The sequence below is a fragment of the Carassius gibelio genome, chromosome B20 (assembly GCF_023724105.1).
Source record: "Carassius gibelio isolate Cgi1373 ecotype wild population from Czech Republic chromosome B20, carGib1.2-hapl.c, whole genome shotgun sequence".
Lineage (NCBI taxonomy): Eukaryota > Metazoa > Chordata > Actinopteri > Cypriniformes > Cyprinidae > Carassius > Carassius gibelio.
Genome location: NC_068415.1, coordinates 4,477,204 through 4,492,735, shown reverse-complemented (window position 1 = coordinate 4,492,735; position 15,532 = coordinate 4,477,204). Strand labels below are relative to the sequence as shown.

The 15,532-nt window shown below is 33.8% G+C and overlaps 1 long non-coding RNA gene across 1 annotated transcript; it reads right to left on the bottom strand.

Annotated features, from left to right (window-relative positions):
• Positions 1–306: 306 nt before the first annotated feature.
• Positions 307–13,173, bottom strand: LOC127984282 (uncharacterized). The gene is made up of 3 exons (XR_008160565.1): positions 12,853–13,173; positions 11,851–11,918; positions 307–511 (listed from the first exon to the last, which is right to left on the bottom strand). It is a non-coding gene; the product is annotated as an uncharacterized LOC127984282 (long non-coding RNA).
• Between the last annotated feature and the right edge of the window lie 2,359 nt (positions 13,174–15,532).

Below are 15,532 nucleotides of genomic sequence, written 5' to 3'. Positions count from 1 at the left end.
GAGTCATCCTCATTAATGGTTTGGCTGTTTGGGAACATCCACGCAGCCGCAGAAACGCTCATGCACGATCCGTCTTAGGCGGGATTCCCCTCTCTGCATGCCTACCAGAAGCCTAGCAGCCATGCAGTGCAGCGGATGAAGTCCACAACGCTGTTGTTTCAGGTAGTTCATCTGCGCGATGAGTCATCGACCGTATGGGCTGGTCATGCACACATACTCAATCGCTATTGCATGGCAGAGATGAACTGTGCAATAATTAGAACATTCAATCAAAGGTTAATGCGATGCATACTTTTATTCACGGAACATACCGCATCCTTGCCACATCTGCAGTAGTAGCTGTCATTTCTTTACACATTACCAGCACATATATCAGAGAAGTCGATAAGAGCCCTGGAGGCATATAGATGGGCTGGTTTTCACAAAGCTATTATTCTGCTGCAGCTCCTTGACATCACTGACATTGGGTTTGTCCTGGTTTATGCTTCCCCAGCCTCTAATGTTAACACATCTTAAAGGTTTTGAATAAGAAGACAAATTTGTATTGGCATGACATATTTCATTAGCTGTTCAGGCCAAACCATATGCCACCAAATGCTGCCAATTTCCTGGGAAGAGCACTGCATTAAGATTAATGTCACGCCTGCAAACATGCTAGATAACTTAATGAAAATATAAAAATGCATAAAAATTTGTTTGAGGGATAGGTTCATATTAAGGTTTTATCATATATATATATATATATATATATATATATACAAATGTTGCATCATTGTTTCTATTTAAAGTAGATGCATGCATCTCTGCTGTCTAACAAAATTACCTGTGCTCTCACATCATCAGGGATACAGACTTCAAATAAAAAAAACCATGACAACATGCTCATTGCCACGGCAACCCGACTCATTGAGCTGCAGAGAGCAAGTTCGCTTAATGAGGGATACATAGTGTTCCCTCTCTGCTCGTGGCTGCCGCACATAGTACGATTCACACCGCACCTGTTGATTTAGACAGACATGACAGCAGACAGCTCACATCTCAATTAATTCACACATGCACTAGACTGACTGCATCCACAGTACAGCATCTATTTCAATCTTTTCTTTGTTCTCTCAGCGTTTGTCATTGCGTTTCAGTGCATCGTTTAATCTAGGATGGCAGGGAGACCCAGAGGAAAACTGTAGAGATTGCTCTTTCATAGCTCAGGAGACTTCATGGAGTCCTGAATTACAATATGCATCAGCTTTGTCTCCGATGCGTCTACATTTTCTTAATAAACACACAAAAATGAGCTTCTTACATTTGGCAGATGCTTTTATCCAAAGCACTTTGCATTTAGTAGATTCAATAGTCATAATTATGACATAGAAAGTCAAACTTATTAGATACACTGTTAAAAATATGAGATGAAATGACAAAATTATGAGATAAAATGCAAATTAAGAGAAAAAAATTATAATTATGAAATAAAAAGTAAAATTTGTAGTATACTAAGTTGCAATTCTATATAAAGTCCAAATTATGGCATACTGTAGACAAAAAGGCAAAATTAGGAGATAAAAACTAATAATAATTAAATAAATTCAATGTTACATAAACTCATATGGCTAATATACTTAAGTTACATTTATATATGAAATCTAAATTATGACATACTAAGTCATAATTGATATTTGCAAAGGACAGAATTATGAGATAAAAAATGATAATGACATAAAAAGTCAAATGTATTACAGACTAAGTTACAATTATAAAACAACAAGTTATTTTAATAACTTCATACTTTTAAGTCATACTTTTGACTGTGATGTAATAATTGGGTCAAAAAATTATTTGGTAAATCTAATAATGACAAAGTCCACATTATGACAAATCAAAATTATGATATAAAATGTCAAATATGACAAAAATTGTCAATTTCTGCCTTGGCATCTCATAATTTGATATTTAGTTATGACTGTCATACTTTTTGATGTTCATACAATAATTGCAAAAATTATGCTTTAGTAAATCTAATTATGAACTTCAAACAAATCAAAATGAGAGAAAAAGTCATAAATATAACAACTCACTTTTTAATTCCATTATAATACCTCATCATTTCAACTTTTATTTCATAATTTTGACTTATTCCATAATTCTGACTTTTAGTCATAATTTCTACTTTTTATGCCATAATTAGATTTACCAACACATTATTTATTTCTTATGTAATAGAAATGGCATCCATAGATTCGAACCCAAGAGAAATTCAAAAGATGGAGCTATAAAAATGATATTTGTGTTTATATGGAGCCCACTGATTACATGCTTTGGTAAATCTGAGAACAGTTTGAGCCATTATCAAGACCTTTTCTGACATTCCAGAGGAGACATTTCTGAGATTACTAGGGACTTTTGAAACTTAAATGTAAGCAGATTTCTCTATTTATTCTAACGGTTTTGGTGACACAACTGTGATTTTTCTCAGTATAGGTTTTTGAGAAATCTCAAGAGGATGGGTGCAGATTTTCAAGCTTTTCAAGCTTATATGAGCGAACGCTACCTGAAGTAGCGAGAGATTGATATCTGCAGTAATTTGAGTGGTTTTCTGCCCGGCACAAGACGTGGCATGAAGTCAAGCCTCATTACAAGTATTAGTCAAACATTTATGCCTGCTGTTGGAAAGATCAAAAACTGATTTACTGTTTCTCTACTGGAAGGCATTACTGATAATTCAACCACCATAAACAACTTAGAAAATAATACGGTCACAATGCAACAATAGCATTTACGTCTCTTAGTCTTTTTTTAACCGTGCATGACCGTAATCATGCTTTCCTCCCCCGCATGCACAGATGATGTCATCGCAGGCAGAAAGCAGGGGTTGTGATTATTTTGTTTATCACAGTAGATATTATTAATATTTTGATGTATTCCTCTACAGTTACTGTAAATGACCGTCGAATTGGCCTTTTGAAATCATTAATGAAACGCCCGAATCTGTGCAAACGGTGCAATGGTTTTGACTTTGCTAGATCATCACAATTTCAAAGTTAATGGAATGTCAAGGAAATCCTTCAAAATTGGGGTAATCTGTGATATCTAAATCTTTCCACTAAAACCACCCCAGGCGGTTATGACTTGGCAGTCAAAAGAGGGAAAGGATAACAAGCAGCAAACATGTTTGGCATTAACACCAGAAAGAAAACCGCATCTTCTGCTGGATATCACCTGCGAGACAAATGCTGCTAAAGCAGAACATGCAGGCATGAAATTTTGGAGACATAAAAGAGAGCAAGACATCAAAATGGTTTTGTTGCATTGTATATACTCTTGGCTTGGCTATTTAGAAAATTATTTAATTGATTTTTCTTTTCTTTTTTTGTATTCGAGTACAGAACTGTCACAAGTGACAGCGAATCATTTATTCTGCAACAATGCAGTATAACAACATGGTTGGCAAACAAATGAGGCAAACATCCAATCTGTCTGGGTTTATACACAGGCCAAGGTGTAAAACAGTGGGGAGTGACAGTGAACTTGAAAAAAGTGCGACTTTATGAATAAGTTAGAAGGCAAACCTCAGCTGTTGACCTTCTGATGTACTCAGTCCTCAGATGCTGTCTATTTATTCCTGCTTGAGCAAAGTTCACATCACCATAGAAGAAAAACTGTGCATTTAGAGCATGCAATATAGAGTCACGGCACATGGTTTCTTGATCAAATCTATTTAAGTTTAAAAGAGATGTGTTTATTCTAAAGATTTGCAAATTAGGTCAATTAGGTGTCATAGTTCTTTTAGATTCAATATCCAATCACTGTAAAGGATTCTGAATATCTGGCCACAATAATTAATTCAAAGGACTGTTCTGTCTTAATTTCAAACGTTAGTGCAGCATAGATCAACAAAAAGCCTGTAAGCTAATGTAAAACTAAAGGAATCTTTTGTGTAGTGGACAACAACAGTTTTAACACACTTGTACAATTACAATACAATACAGGTGAAATGCTATTAAAAAGAGCCAAGCAAAAGATGCTGAGATTTTTATTTATTTAAAATTTTTTCATACGGACAGGTAATTTCATATAAAATTGGTGTTATATTTTCTGCCACATATTTTTTTACATAAAATGGATAAAAAGCCCGGAAATTGGCAATTTACATTTTAAATCTGCTTCAGGTGAATAACCCAGTTCAAATTTTTTTTGTTTCAGAAATACTAAAGAATTATCCATCTTTCTACTATATATAAAAAAATAAAAAAATAAAAATTATAAAATGAATATATCTGTATTTTATTGAAATAAAGAAAGAATACAAATTAAATTAAATTAAATTAAATTAAATTAAATTAAATTAAATTAAATTAAATTAAATTTAATTTAATTTAATTTAATTAAATCTACGGTTTTACCCATTACCTGAATGGACATTTTATAAAAATATTGGTTTATAATATTGCTAATGATATTAGCATTTTATTATTGCATGTATGATTAATATTATTAAAACATGTTTTTAGACTATGCTCTTAGAAAAAGGTACAAAGGCTTCAAAAGGTATTTACCATTTAGGTACAAATATATAATTTTAAACTACTTATGTGCAACCTTTAGGGGTAAAAAGGTATTGTCCCCCTGACAACTTTGTACCTTTTTTCTGAGAGTGTATTTTGCCTGTGTCATGTAGGCATTTGGTGCTGTGGACGTTATTGTGTCAACAAATATCACTGACGAGTCTATCTATTACCTTGTTTCAGGATTATTTTCATGAAAGCTCTATTCAAACACACAGAACGGGATGAGCACATGACTACAGAGGCAGCGTTTCACCCAGCTGCTTACACAAGTAGGCAGAATCTGACCACGTTACGCAATGCCCCACGGAAAGGGCTAACCTGTCCATGCCAGAGCACTTATTTTAGATGTGTAAACCCTTCTCATGGGAACACAGTCATCTCCCATGAGGCAGCTGTTTGGCTGAGGCCTTGGACCCCTTCAGAGAGAGCGAGTGTCTGGCTGAATTGTGTGGCTGAGAGCAATCTATGGAGAATACAGAGCCCGGCATGTGTTTTATATGAAGGCATATCCGGAGAGATCAGACCTCAACCACGGGGTATTTTTGAGCTTGAGGTAGGAGGAGGGATAGAGAGAGAGAGAGAGAGAGAGTTGGAGAATATAAGAGTCCTAGTGGATACTAGCATGCTGCTTACTGCATACATGTGCACTTTACACCGACTGCTTCCTACTTTTTTTTAACACAAGTCATAATTATAACTTTTTATTTAATAATATAATTTCTTTTGGTGTCTTAATCTTATATTTTGCCACAAGTTTGGCTTTTCTAATGACAAAGTTGTTTTTAAGATTATAAATAAAAAAAATTAAATGCCACAATTTTTTTTTTCTGTTTAGAATTTTGAGTGATAATGTTTAAGGGCCATAATTACAACCTTTTATCTCAAAATTTGCATTAAATTATTTCCAATTTATTTGCAATGTTATGTGACTTAATTACTTACTGCTTAAAGTTTTCTTTGCACTGTGTGCTGTATGGACACTATAAAACAAAGAAACGGTAAAAGTACAATATAATAGTAGTATAATGTTCCAAACAAAACAAATGCCAGTGAGAAACAAACAGAAAGGAAGACTGCTTAATGCATACTGCACATACTGAATGCTGCCTAATATTATTGAAAAATAGCAGAACTAATGTACATAATATATACAGCAGACATATTAAAAGTAGTATGCTAGTATGCTATTCCAAAATAGCCAGGGTCTAGGAGCCACTGAGGGAAAGCATCTGGACAGCCTCCAGCGCCTCCCTTTGCTAACCAGGCATGAAATTCCTGCGGCAGCGAGCGAAATGAAAGAGTGTGTATGTTTGTGTGTTTTCAGACAAATATAGAGGAAGAGAGAGAGAGGGTGCCCCATACACAACAAGCACAGAGGAGGGCAACGTATAATCATAATGACCGAGCTGAGAGGACGTGGGATGATGCAACATAATGAACATAAAAGCAGGAATGCAGGGAGAGAGAGAGAGGTAAAGAGGAGGACAGGACGAAACTTAATGGCTTTTCCATGCGTCAGGAATGTGCTGACAAACTTGTCTCCTCAAATTAAAACACAAAGAGACAAAACGGAGAACATGCACAAACACATGGCTGATAAAATCACCTGGCACTGGAAAACACCAATTAACAAGCATGGCTGGTGTTCGGCTCATGACCTCACCGTTGCATGCCTATTCAGTGAGTGCTGCGTGGTTATTATGACTGAAACATACACAGGTCCCACTTCATATTAAGTGTCCCTAATACCTGTGGTAACTAAATGTGTACATACTATGTAACCAAAGTGTAAGTACTATATGATGAAATAATGAATAAACATAAGTCACAAACCACAGATGTGTTTTATATTTTGTACATTTTTTGTAAAAACAGAACATTAGAAATAGCCATTAAGGTTAAATGCATTGCATTGTGGGATGCAGTGTGCTCTAGTTTAGATACAGCACTTTACAGCAATTTTAATAAGCCATCTGGGGATTCTGTACTCCATATAGAAAAGCAATTTGCATTCTGTGAACTGTACAGTATGTATATTGCATACTACTGTTTTGAAATGCAATTTAAAGCCTATATTATATCTAAAATGTGCATGCAGTGGGTTACAGTATAGATATAGTCAATTAATTTACGTATTTGTAAATACACATTTTAGCAAATTCACACACTGTGCACAGTATACTTACGAACTGCAGAAACAGTAAGATTAGTATAATGGTGTATTATTCTGAACATATCAAATATCTTTCAACTACAACTGACTTCATGCAGTTGCACCTGGCATGAACTTTAACTGAAGGTTATCTGACAGAGCGATATGCATTAATCGCCACACTTTTGTGAAGTATCGATGGTGCGATCAGTCTTCCTGATTGGCTGAAGATCAAGCAATCAATGATAACGCAACAGAAAGACGAGTTATTCAAGGGCAACACAGGGAAACCTGAGCCCTCAGGATGATCAAACGGACAATATTAGACTTGTCTAGCTAATAATATTGACAATATCTATTCCAGGATAATGAGACCATATCCAGTGCCGCAGGTTCATTGATATAACACTCGCTCCATTCATGACTGCAGTATGACTCCTGTTTGGTGAAGGTTATTTTCATATCTATGGTCATCCAAACTCTACTTTCACTGGTGTGACTACCTTAGGATTAATCACACAAGAGGAACTGTGTGACTTCAAAACCGTACCACAATCACATCCATATTAATGATATAACTACACAAAATATAGAAGGTATTAAATAAAAAAAAAATACTACAGAAACATTTTTTGTACCAGGGGTTAAACTGCATTGAAACTTTTTTTCAACTGTCTACTACAATTTTTTTTTTTTTTTTTTTTTTGCAATTTACCCCATACTATTACCAGACTTTCAATCTTTTAAAATATTTTATATTTGACCCTCATACCATCCAAATCATTTCAATCACAATATACAACAAATTCATACTAAAAAATATTAATTAATACTTTTATGATGGATTTTCAATCAAAAACTATGATTATCTAAAGATAAAGGGAAATTACTAAAAAAAAATAACAATATTCAATTATTTTTAAATGCATTTTTTTTTTTTGCCTCATGCCATTTCCAGACTTTTAATCTTAAAATATGAAAATCCATCATAAAAACATTAACATATTTTTTTTATGTTGCCTTTTTGGTATTTTATCCTTATACTATTCAGGAGACATCCAATCTTAAAAAAAAAAAATAATAGAAAGCTAACAAAAATCAAGGTAAACACCAGAAATTATTATTGTGTTTCATTCCCAATCAAATTCTGGTAACACTTTATAATAACTGCATGCTATTAATCATTAGTTAAGCATTAGGAAACAGTTAATTCATCATTTATAAAGCATTAATAGACATTTATAAGCAGTTTATAAATACAGATATAAATGATTTATACCTGATTTAAAAGCATATCTATAATGTATTTAATAATTGTTTTTTCATACTTTATTAATGACTAATTTATCATTTCTAAATTAAGTATAGCATTATTTACACACCAGTTATTAATGAGTTGTCAGTGGTTCATAAGATCACTTAGAAATTGTAAGTAAATGATTAATAAACTATTTAAATGTGCATTCATACATCTTTTTATTCAGACATATAGTAATAGTTACTTATAGTGTTAATAAATGGTTTATTAACATGTATTTCTACTGTAATTCGGGGTTAATTCATGTAGTTGTTAGTTATCTATTTTTGTGAGCTCATCTAAAGTGAGGACTATTTATGCCTTGTAAAGCTTTTACAAATGAGATTTAAAGGCTGTTAATATTTCTATGTTCTGTATCACTGTGTTGTGTTTGTTTCTGTTTTTTGTTTAGAAGATAACTGAGCAAGGCATAACTACAAGGCATAACTAGTCCTCACTTTAGATGAGCTCACGTAAGTAGTTAACTGACCACTACTAAATGCTTTATAACTACCTGAATTTACTAAATTTCTTGTGATCTTATGAATCACTGGCAACTCCTAAATAACTGGTTTGTAAATAATGCTATACTTCATTGAGAAATGATAAATTGATCATGAATAAAGTATGAAATTACATATTATAGATATGCTTTTAAATCAAGAATAAAGCATTTATATCTGTATTTATAAACTGATTATTACTGTCTATTAATGCTTTATAAATTAAGAATTATCTGTTTACTAATGCTTAATTAATGATTAATAGTGTGCAGTTATTATAAAGTGTTACCCAATTTTTTTTTAATTATGCAAAAAGGTAAGAAAATAAGATTTAATTGTGTGCATTTAGTTTACAAACAAGCTAGCTAAATTCCATTAAAATGCCATTACATAATACGTAATTAGAGATTTCAGATGTTTTAGAAAAATAAAAATGACAGATTAATTCATCTACACTGCTGTTTACTTTCTAAAAGTCCACAGGGTGGCTGAAGAAACACTTACATATCATAGTGTGAAAACAAACTGCGAATACACTGCTTGTATCGTGACACACACACACACACACACACACACACACACACTACAGAAACCAAAATTGCTCTCAGCCAAACATTTTTTTCAAATTTCAGCCATAATAGAGTGAAATCGATGACCAATCATCACACAAACAGTTGTGGTTGTCCTTGAATCAGGTTGAGAGCGTATTCTGTTACACCCTGGAAAACTGAAGGACGGTTGAAGGAGAAACTCAGGAAACAGACAGTGAGTCATGAGCCGGGCTGACGGCAGTAAATCACTCCACTATCTCTCAAAGCTGGATATCTTTGTCAATGAAAAAGTGTTTAACGGTAAGCGTTCATCTGAAATATCTTCTTTCAATAAGAAAGACAGTATGCAAGGTAAAACAGAGCTGAGATGATCAACATTTCTGTTCCTTGGATTAGAAAAATGCAATAGCCTTGGCTCCAGTTACAGAAAATGAGGGCTAGGTGGAATAATGAAATCAATTTATGCATCACAAAAGCCAGATCTGACTTGAACAAAGCAAGATTGTCTTGCAGAGGTCTGTTCTTTGTGTCTGATGTCTGCGTTATTTTTCAGCATCACTGAATTAAAAAAATTAATGCCATTTACAAATGATTTCATAGTCAGACACACTGTGAACTGAAGTGCTGGTTTGGAATATTTTTGATGCTCAATTTAATTTAAGGCTCGTACAAAGGAAAAAAAAAAAAAAACTAAGCATTGGAGCCATGACATATCGATTATCATAAGAACTCCAGACAATGTTATTTTAGTATCATTTATATAGTATTATAATTTTGCAAATATTTTGAATTAGGTTTTAATGTAATGTCAGAGTAAAATTTAATGTAGCTGTCAGTTCAGAGTGAGTTGTTGTTGGCAAAAAAAAATGGTTATAAATATATATTGTATAATGGTAATAATTATATATTATATAGTTATATATTAATTACATATTAAATAAGTATATTTTATATTTTATTTATTTTATTATTTTACATTTATACGTGTATGTGTTTGATAAAAATAAAATCTAATTATATATAACACACACACACACACACATACACACACACACACATACTATTTTTTTCAGGATTCTTTTATGAATATAAAATAAAAACACAGCATTTATTCAAAATAGAAATCTTGTGTAACAATATATACTACCTTTCAAAAGTTTGGAGTCAGCAAATGTTTTTCTTTCTTTTTTTGAAAGTAATGAATACTTTTATTCAGCAAGGATGTCTTAAATGGATATAAAGTGATAGTTAAGACTCATATTGTTTGAAAAGATTTTAAATTTAAATAAATGCTGTTGTTTTTAACTTTTTATTCATAAAAGAATGCAGAAAATAAGTATCAGTTTCCAAAAAAATAAAAAAGCAGCACAACTGTTAACAACATTGATAATAAATCAGCATATTAGAAAGATTTCTGAAAGATCATGTGACACTGAAGACTGAAGTAATGGTGCTGAAAATTCAGCTTTGATCACAGCAATCAATTATTAATTATTAATATTTTAAAGTATATTAAAACAGAAAACCAATATTAGAAATCAAAATAATATATCACAATATTATATTTTTTTCTATATTTTTTATCAAATAAATACAGCCTTGATGAGCACAAAAGACTCCATTAAAAAACATTAAAAACCTTACTGATCTCAAATGTTAGAACGACAGAATAAGTGTATACATAATGAGATTTCATTTTTCATATTTTCTGCTTTTACTTTAATTCTAGCTGAAGTTTTAGCAATTTTGTTGTGTTTTTTTTATTTGTATTATTTTATTAGTTAATTAGGGTTTATTGTATGTGTTTTCGTTATTTTAATTTAAAGTAAATTTTAGAAATGTTGTCTTGCTATAATGATCTTTTTTTATGTTTATTTATTTGTTTTATATTTAGTTAACTTTTTTTTTCAAGTAACAAAAATGTTTCTTATAGTCTTCATTTTATTATCCTGACATGTTGAGCTGCAGTTTTCATGTTGGTAACAACAAAAATCTGAATTGATGGAATACAATAATTTCTAATCATTAGAAGTACAGTCCAAAAAAAAAAAAAAGGTTAAACACTTTCCAAACCGCCTTATTTGTTCAAGTATATTGACATTAAAAGTTTCATGACAGTCACGTCATTTCAAATGGACAGAAACATGGTCAGGAAGATAAAAGGTTTAGACTGTCCTCTCATCATCATCATTACACGCTCAAGTAGCTTCTTCTAAAAAACGGTTGGTTGTCTTGTTGAGTTTCAAGCACAGTATTGTCCGTGATAACATTTATTTTGAATCGAGATGGAAGAAATACAAACCACAGAGGAACATTGGCCTGGAAGTTTGACTGGAAGACTATTAACAATGTGGTTAAATCTGAAACCGGGCAGAGATGTACGTGTTATTTTATATTGAAAGCTCACTGTGGTCCAATATGCTGATGCTTTCCAGCGAACGGGTAAAACTGAGAGCAGTGCCGGGTCAGACAAGGACAACAATCCCCCATTCCAGCAATACAGGAGCAAAACTACGACTACAGCTCATAACCAGAGCATATAAACACTAAGTGGATGTTTTGCTCACTTTAGTGGCATCTACTAAAAACTCCAATATAAATACAGAAGATATTTTTAAGAGCTTGGGTTAGTTTGGTTTCTTTCTTTCCACCATGAAATTTGAAAATATCTGTCACCATATTTGCATTTCATTATAGCATCTGCAATATTTTCAGCTTTCCTTGTATATCAATAGAAAAAGAACAAATTCCCAAAACACATAATGGTAACATATTTGCTACTTACTTGGGATAGTTGTCACTTGTTTACTCCAGTGAATATATCTCAGCGTATTTGCTTCTGAAGGCCAATTTCTGCAAACATAAACACTGAAATTTGGACAACAAAAAAAGAAAGAAACATAATAAACATTATTATACAAAATTATATGTAAATACTAAAAAAAATGAAGATTTCTTATATATATATATATATATATATATATATATATATATATATATATATATATATATATATATATATATAATCATTAAAGGAACACTCCACTTTCTTAAAAAATAAAATTGCATATATGTCAGATATCATTTTTTTGACTAAGTGCAGGACACTATAGTTACATTTATAGCATTCATCCTCACTTTCATTTATGAAGTAAACTATAACATATTATACCCAAAAATCCTTCATATAGTGGTCTACCAGTAAAAATGATGATTACTGACCATGTTTTGCTTAAGTGTTTTTTCTTTGATTGCTATTGTGACCTTTTGACACCACAGACTGAACCAAATGAAGCATTGCTTGGTAATTGGTTGACCTAAATTGATATGATCTAATTATGTGCTTAAATTTAACAGCTGACAGCTTTTCAGCTGGATTCATTACATACCTTTCTATCAAAGTTATCTGACAATATCAAGATGAATTTGTTCTGACACGGTTTAATTCTGAGCTTTTGTCATGTTATATTACCATTTTCTAAACTATAGAAGAAGAAAAAACGATAAATGATAATGTGAGAAACGTTGAAGGTGTCTGAATACATTTTGGTTTGACTGTAATAACATACTAAAAAATTGGGATTGCACAAAATTTCAACAGAATGAACATGTGACATGTTTGGAAATAGGTGCAATGTAATACTCTATATTATTGCTAAAATATAATCAGTGTGACAACTAGCCCTGGTTTCCCGTTACAGCCTCTGTACATTAACAGCTAAAACTTCACCTCTAAAAAGAAAGACAAACCACTCAATGCCATTATAGTGTTTGTCATGCAAGTTACCACTTAAAGAGTTTCTCTGCTCCACTACTTCCTGCTGTCTTGATGTTTAAAAGCATTCAGGGATTATTAGCATAGAGTTCGGAGTGAAAGTGTGACATTAGCATTCCTTTTCCCTCTTTCCTGCTTTCTCCGACACTCAACAAGACTTCCAGACCAACAGTACCATAATGCACTGGGGCAGATGTGGCTCTGGCTCCATTGTTAAGAGCCGGGGGAGAGGGAGGGCTTTCTGTAGCTGTCTGCTTTTGAAAGCGTGCAGGGTTACAGCAGCGCAGACGCCGTGGCGGAGCTCCAGAGGTAAATGGAAAACCACAGTCTCCGGTCCACACAAGTGCTGCATGACTCACCGGAAGGAGCCGCGCACTTGCAGAAGTCATTAAGAGAAATGCGAGGCATATGGATTTCCTATGTCAATAAAGAGCCACGCAAACCCCGCGGTTAATCCTCGGGACTAACGCACGCGGCGGCAGAGAAGACGTCTAAACTTGCTTCTGATTAGCATGAAAGAACATGTCTCGAATGAAAAATTAAAGAGTCCATTTCTCTCTCAACACATCATTAATATAAAAAACGAAGCGTTTTTATAAACCCTGGCTGTGTGCGTGAAACGCGAGCGGCGTTGAGGGGAAAGCATCTTGGCAGTGGAAGCTCCAGAAATATGCCTGTGTCAGATTCAGTCAGGTTAAACTTGACATGTCCTGCATGTTTGTCTTTTGCAATAACCGAGGAGGGATTCTGCATTACTGTCTTGTATTTCCAAGTCTGTTTAGTTGTCAGTGTCCAGCATGAGGGTTTTGTCCAGATCAAATTAATGCAAACTATCTAATGTAACTGTGCAAAGGCCGGACATGCATACCAAACTCGGGTCCAGTTTCCCATTCCACTGGCTGTCTCAGTTCATCTGTGTGCAACAGCGCCATCTAGTGCATATGAACTACTATGACTACTACCAGAGGATGTAACAAAATAATGCATGTTTGTTAAATAAATAGATGTTGTATTAAATATAAAACATAATCAATGTGAGATGTTTAAAAGTCTGTGAATACGTATGCACACACACACACACACACACTATATATATATATATATAAATATCTCAAATCTCAAATAATTTGGGAACCTGCTCCAAACTTCCAAACTGACTCAAATGATTCACGCTCCGAACTCCCAAACTGACTCAAATGATTCGCGAACCCGCTTTGAACTCCCGAACTGATTCAAATGATTCGCGAACCCGCTTTGAACTCCCGAACTGACTCAAATGATTCGCGAACCCGCAAGGAACTCCCTAACTGATTAAAATTATTTGCGGTCCCCAAACTGACTCAAATGATTCACGCTCCGAACTCCCAAACTGACTCAAATGATTCGCGAACCCGCTTTGAACTCCCGAACTGATTCAAATGATTCGCGAACCCGCTTTGAACTCCCGAACTGACTCAAATGATTCGCGAACCCGCAAGGAACTCCCTAACTGATTAAAATTATTTGCGATCCCCAAACTGACTCAAATGATTCGCGAACCCGCTTTGAACTCCCGAACTGACTCAAATGATTCGCGAACCCGCTACGAACTCCCGAACTGAATCAAACGATTCGCGATCCCGCTCCGAACTCCCAAACTGACTCAAATGATTCGCGAACCCGCTCCGAACTCTCGAATTGATTCAAATGATTCGCGAATTAGCTCTGAACAAAAAAAGGTACCCAGGACATCCCCTAAATGGCCACTGCATACTTCCCCCAGACGTCAGCGTGTAGGGTACGCTTGACGTCGCGAAGACGTCCCCCTGACATTCACAGGGAGGTTCACAGGACGTGCAGCGGCTATTCAGGAAGTTTAGGGGACTTTCGCTTTAAATCCTCTAAATGTCATTTTATTGTACTTTTAAGCTAGTACAATAAAATGACAGACAAGCTGTATGAAGCAAAATACGTTTATTTTAATTGAACAATCGTAAAGTTGCAGGGCTATTTTCATGCGTGTGTGTGTGTTTTGGTGGATGGTTGGTTGTCAGCTGTGGTTAGTCGATGGAATTTCTTCCCACTGTCTTCTAACCTAAAACAACAAAATTAACATATTCAGTAGGGTTATGACTTTATATGTCTAGGACTATCGTTTAGCCATTGACAAAACATTTGTAAAGACCTAAATTTAGCGGACATAAGGTATGCCTTTTTGCCATGGATACATGCTGCATGCCTTAAAGTGACGTCTTTCGGTCATGTGCTCATTTGATCGACAGCTGCTTGGATCCTATCTCCAGTGTGGCTATATTACTTTTTTATTAGAGTTCCATGTAGTATAGCAGTCTTAAATGCAATAACTAAAATAATTTATTTCCTAAATAACTTTTCTTGTCGGCTTACCAACAGTTTATACAATACAAGCTCATTTATATAGCACAAATAAACAGTTTAATACGTAAATGAAAATAATTAATTTATTTGTCTTACCTGTGTTATTTTTCACTTTCTTTTCTTCATGTTTTCCTTGGCATTCACTCTATAACATTCTAATAGAGCTCTTGGGATGCAAACATATTTTCTTAATTCATGCATAAACCTAATTGTTGCTATGTTCAATTATATTATTGAAAAGCATCATGCTTTTGATGTTTAAATGCTGAAAACAGACTCCTGATTTAATGACATTTTTTCATTACAGAAGTTACTC